At 39.5% G+C, this 6,000-nt stretch overlaps 1 long non-coding RNA gene across 1 annotated transcript in view; it reads left to right on the forward strand.

Annotated features, from left to right (window-relative positions):
• The window catches only part of LOC309388315, a 78,955-nt gene extending 73,388 nt beyond the window's left edge, over positions 1-5,567 (forward strand). Inside the window, exon 4 of the long non-coding RNA XR_014174751.1 lies at positions 5,256-5,567. This is a non-coding gene — a long non-coding RNA (uncharacterized lncRNA). The remainder of the gene's footprint in view (positions 1-5,255) is intronic.
• The last annotated feature ends 433 nt before the right edge of the window (positions 5,568-6,000 follow it).

Here is a 6,000-nt window from a genome sequence, read left to right on the forward strand (position 1 = left end):
AACTGTACACAGGCTATCTATCACAAAGCTGCACGGTATCGCCCAGATTTTGCTCACTCTTCACTTCTCCTATCCTTTTGATCAGAGTTCTATCAAACATTTTCCCAGGAACACTTCATCAACTAATCCCCTTGTAGGTTTTGCATTTTCCCCTGCCATTCCCTTTATGTGATGAAACAGCATCCTTCTAAGCTGGTCTACAAATATGTATTTTATCTCTCAACAGCCTCCTTCATCCTTCCACCAAGCATCTTTTTTCATATTTCCCATTAGTGTAAACATTTCTCTGGCATTCTGGAATGTAATTCTTTGGAAGCAGTTCCAACTGACTTCTATATCCTCTTTCCTTACACCCACTTTCTGTTCACTCTGCTGGGAGATGGTTGTTTCTTCTTTGCCAGCAGTTATTTTACTTCCACTTTTTCCTTTCCTACCATGTCCACGGGTTCTCAAGTTTCACTCTTGACATTCTCAACATCCATATTTAGAATCTTCCAATTTATCATCGTAAATAATCAAATCAGCCAAGCTTTTAGATTTATATACTGTATTTTTCAGAGTATAAGAAACACCTTTTCCCCCTAAAAGAAGAGGGGAGGAAATTTAAGTGCATCTTATAGACCAAATACAGGTGTTTTTGGCCTCGCAAACCCTCTGCACTTTGCATTTTCACCCTCCCTGGCCCCCAGAAGCACTCTGCAGGCCAAAAATGAGCCAGTTTTGGCAAAAACAGGCCGTGCAGAGCACTGCAGAATGTTGCTGGGGGCAGGGGAGGGTGAAAACGCGACACACAGAGGCCAAAAACTTTTTTTTCTTGTTTTCCACCTGTAAATTTAGGTGTGTCTTATAGTCTGGTGTGCCTTATAGTCTGAAAAATATGGTATTCAGTCCTCTGCCATATGTACATGTGGATAGACTTAAATTACATATTTGAAATAAATAAGTCTTTTTTAAGCCGATACATATCTGCCAACATTCTTATTCAGTCTTAGGTCTCTGAATGGACCGATATTTTTCTCTCTCTACATCTTCAACTTATTCCCACCCATTGGTTCATGTTACTTTGCAGATTTTACCCTGATGGATTGCATACGTGCAGAATATTGCATATTTTTTCTCCAAACTCATCTCTTATTCTTCCACTATCACTCTTCATTGGAACATAATTTGCAGCTATAACAAAACTATGAATTTAACCATCATAGATACCTGCAACGATCAGGAATATACTAATTCATATATTGTGACATCCTTTTTAAAATATTTTTTTAAATTTTTTGAATAAACACAAACAAACAAGACACAGCAAACACCATAAAAACATGTTCCATTACAAATTATAAAAAGTGTGTCAATTGGTTACAAAGAACTTTTGTGCATCCCTCCCACAGTCATCACCTACAATCCATATCAAATTAGATATTTTACATCAAATATATTTATATATATTACTATCATCATACCTCATCCTTCATATGACTATAGTTGTTTTAACATCCCTTTATAACAAATATTCCAAAATTCAAAGCAAAACCACATAATGGCATTCCATTGTCTATTTTCAATACCATCCAACAACATTCTATCTTTGTGAAACGTTCTAAATAAAAATTAATTATGTTTGATAACAAAGTTTCTAAACCTCCTTTCTTAATCACTGTTCACAATTTATATCCAATTTCAATATTATAACTAACATAACTAAGTTTCAAAACTTCCTTTCATGGTTACCATTTAAAATTTATACCAAATTTCCTCTTGTCGAACCAATATATATGTATACATTATATCATTATCAATTATTTATCTAACTATATCCATGATCAATGCAATTTCGATATTATAGGCTTTCATACATAACAGAATTTCTAAACTTCCTTTCATGGTCACCATTTAAAAATTTATACCAAATTTTCTCTTGTCAAACCAATACATATGTATACATTATATCATTATCAATTATCTATCTAGCTATATCCATTATCACTTCATTTTTAACATAATGCTCTAATTTTTAGCTAGTATTTTGTTAATAGTTTTCATATCTCAACCTGTGTCTTTCCAGTAGTAGTACAGTCTTATTTCTTTTGCCTTATGTGGGATTAATCTTCTGGTTATTTCCTTAATCAACTTTGTGTGGACTTCTCTTCGCACCTTGTTGCTTGTTGCATGTCTTATAAATCTCGAAACCGTCCATCAGCTTCTTTAATCAGCTTATCTTTGGTTATCAGTAGTGCTTTTGTCAAAGTTCCTCTTCTTAAATCCACCAATTCTTCTCTTTTTTCTCCTTCTATACCTTGAAATCTGGGGTAGAGCTCCTTTCCATCTCTCTTCCTTTCCATGTTCCATTCTTTCCATTTCCAACCACGCTCAGATCATTGTCAATATCCACAGTTGTCTTGCCTCTTTGTTCATTTTTCCCTTGGGTTTTTGAGACTCTAACCTCCACTTTTTCCATTACCTGGCTATCTTCAATTTCATCATTTTTTTCTATATTACCATCTATATTTTCCAATTTCTTCTCAATTCTCTCTGATGTTTCTAATAATTTTTGAATTTCAAACATAATCTGTTGTAATGTTATGGTTTCTTCTTGGCATCATTCTCCAATTTATAAATACTGCCACTCTAGTTGGAAAACAAAGCTTTGTTTTTCACTTCTCTCTTGCTGCCAAAGAGACATCCAAAGGGCACTTGCATAAACAACCCATCATCTCTTTGCAAGCTAAAACCTTTGAAGTGCAAGGTCAAAATGATCAAAGAAAAGAGAGAGAAAAATATTTCCAGAACTCAGCCTCCAACCTTCAAGTGGCAGTGTAACTTCTTTTCCCTCTGATGTTACCACTCTCTTTATATTCCTTTTATATCCTCTTTATATTCCAAGCTTAAAAGAAACAAGGCTCTTAAATGGAACAAAAAAAAGAGAAAACCCATCCAAGCCAGTATTGTGAAAATAAACAAAAAAGATTTAATCCATAGGTTTAAAAAAAAGTAGAAGAAAAGCCAATACTTTCACTTTAAAAATTAGGAAGTGACTTCCGGTTCCGGCGGCTGATGGCGACGGGCAAGCTTTGCTCGCCCTGCGCTTTCCCGGTGGGCTCCCCACTCCTTGGGGGGCACAGGACGCCCCGTAGAGGCTCCTGCCGGAGGAGCGGCACCGCGGGGGATCCCCTGGATCGGTGGCGGCCGGGGGGGGACCCCCGCCTCGCTCTAGGCACCGGGGAGTATGATGGGGGATGCTCCGGCGTCTTCGCTGCGAGGCTGACAGAAGAAAAAGACGAGCTGAAGGACGCGGCTGCGGTGCGGTGAGGTGACAACTCCCTCTCATCCCCTTCATCAACTTAGAAAAATTGCCAGCAGTTTAAACTTTATTTTCGGCTTGGCTGGAGAAGCGCGACTAGAGGGAGGGGGATTTACCCCTCCCTCGGACTGGCGGCTTGAAACAATTTCGCTCTCAGCCCCAAGGGAAGGAGGAGGGGGGAGAGCCAACTAAGGATGCCACACTCCTATTAATGGCGAATTTTTGAATTTAAAACCACATTGGAAGGATGATCTGGAAGGTTTTTGGGAACTTTAAAAACTTTGTTATGCCTCCAAACCCGAAGCTGGCAGGGCAAGATGGCACACTTCCATTGTCTTTATGAGCTCTGAAACCTGACTCCACCTTTAAAACTTCAGGCTTCCGGTCTTTGTCTCCATGCTACTCAGACAAATCTCTTGTTGATTGCTACCTTTTGAACTCCCTGGAGTGAAAAACTTTACTCTACTGCCAGGGTGATTAGAAAAATCCTCTTCTGCCTGGATCTTCTGTCTCCTGGACTCTCCTGGCTGTTTCACCTTTCTGACTGATCACTCTCTGTATTGACTGATCTTCTCATTCCACAAACAATGTCTCCTAAAAAACCACCCCCTGGAAAACCTGGCTTTGCTGCCTCTGCCCCGACATCTGCAACGTCCAGTCCTAGTACACAATCAACGATAACAGCTTTGATGCAATCTAAAACTACAGAGACTGAGTTCCAACAAATGTTTCAACAACTTCTACAGGGACAAGAGGAAATAAAAAAACAACTAAAAGAGATGAAAGAAGAAATCAAAGAGAACCAGGTTCAAATTAATAAAAACTCACAGAGACTGGATCTTTTGGAGGGTGGGACGGCTGAGATGAGGGAGGGGATGGAAGGGATGCAGAAGGGGAACAAAGAACTTGATACCCAGCAGATGAAAATAGAATTTGAGAGAATGTCCTTTTATCTTAGATTTCAAAATGTGGTGGAAGCAGATGATGAAGATATAAGGGACATTATGACAAGTATTTTGGCTGAATATATTCACAGAGAGAAACAACAGATGGGGTGGGAAATAGACCTGGTTTATAGAGTGAACTCAGCGTATGCTAGAACACATAATGTACCCAGGGAGGTACACATTAAATTTCTCAGAAAAAGTACAAGAGATGAGATTCTGAGTGCACAAAGGGGGCAAGAATTGAAATACCAGGACAGGCATATAACCATTCTGAAACAGATTCCCAAGAAAGTGAGGGAAAAAAGAAAAAGTTACTCGCAGTTAGCGAAGAAACTATACCAGAAGGGGGTGTGGTTCAGATGGCTGATGCCTGAAGGTATGCTAGTATTCTGGGAGGACACAAGAGTTAGAATTAATACACCCATAGAGGCACAGGCCTTTATGGACAAAAGCAAAGCACTCTTAGAAAAACCAGATGACCCTACACCAGATACACAGGACACGGGAGGGGCCGGAGCTCTGCCAGCGGGGGGAGATGGGGCGACACCGAGAAAAACCAGATCACAAAAATGAATAAGAAAACTTGCTTGACATAAGTTGACCGAACTTATTAATTGCATTTATATGCTGACTATATGTAACTATTTAGTAATGAAATTTTTTGCAAATGTATATTTTGAGTATGGAGGGAGGGGACACCTACCACACAATGCAACCGTCAAAATTTGTACCTATCCACTACCTTTTTCCTTGTAAAATTTTTTTAAAAACCAATAAAACGTTGTTTAAAAAAAAATAGGAAGTGTTTGCAAACTTCCATCCATAGAAGACAATTTAAAAAAAGGATAACACACTGTCCAAAATAGCTTAAATTCACCGCTTCTTTTCTTTTCTTTTCTTTACAAGTTTAATTTGGTTTTAATCTTTTTTGGGCATTCTCTTTTGTAAAAATAAAATTTCCTCACCAGATGGACACACTTTCTCTTTCCGCTTTCCTCTGGTTACAGAGCTGTCCTGACTTCAGCAGCTTGGGGCTGCGCTTCTATAGCCGGCTAGAAGATATTCTCTTGGATCAATCAGAGACTTTGCGATGTCCCTGAGATCAGCAAGACGTTCTCTTCCCTGTCACTGTCTCTTCGGGACGGTTTAGGTCCAGATGGACCACCCAGCGGTAAAAGTATTGGCTGCGATCTTGGAGCTCCGAGATCGCACATCCGTATCGTCGCAACGTCAGCTCCTCTCCATATTGTGACATCCTTTTCCTTTTGTATTCACAATTAAATCTTATGTCTTTACTTTCCTACATGTATTCACCAACACATAGGTACAATAAAAAAAATTGCAATAAAAATGACATTGTGACATCACAAGGCAAATGCCTGCCCTTTTGTAATCTCTTCAAGAGGGCACATCCAGCTACGTAGAGCTGGTGTTGCAGTGTCATGCCATTCATCTACCCCAGACTTTGTCAACCTCAGCATCTTTAGAACATGTGGACTTCAGTTCCCAGAATTCCTCAGCCAGCTGTGCTGCCTGAGGAATTCTGGGAGTTGAAGTCCATGCCTCTTAAAGTTGTGGATATTGAAAAATACTGAGGTACTTATTTTGACAAAAATGCTGGATTCTATGGATGCCAGTGGTGGGATTCATCTGGTTCTGACCGGTTCAGGTGAACCAAATGCTAATTTTACATCTGGTTCACTGAACCAGTAGTTGAAAGGGCTGTCTAGCTCTGCCCACCCCCTCCCCCCT

Source organism: Natrix helvetica (genome assembly GCF_964273705.1).
Source record: "Natrix helvetica genome assembly, chromosome: 2".
NCBI lineage: Eukaryota > Metazoa > Chordata > Lepidosauria > Squamata > Natricidae > Natrix > Natrix helvetica.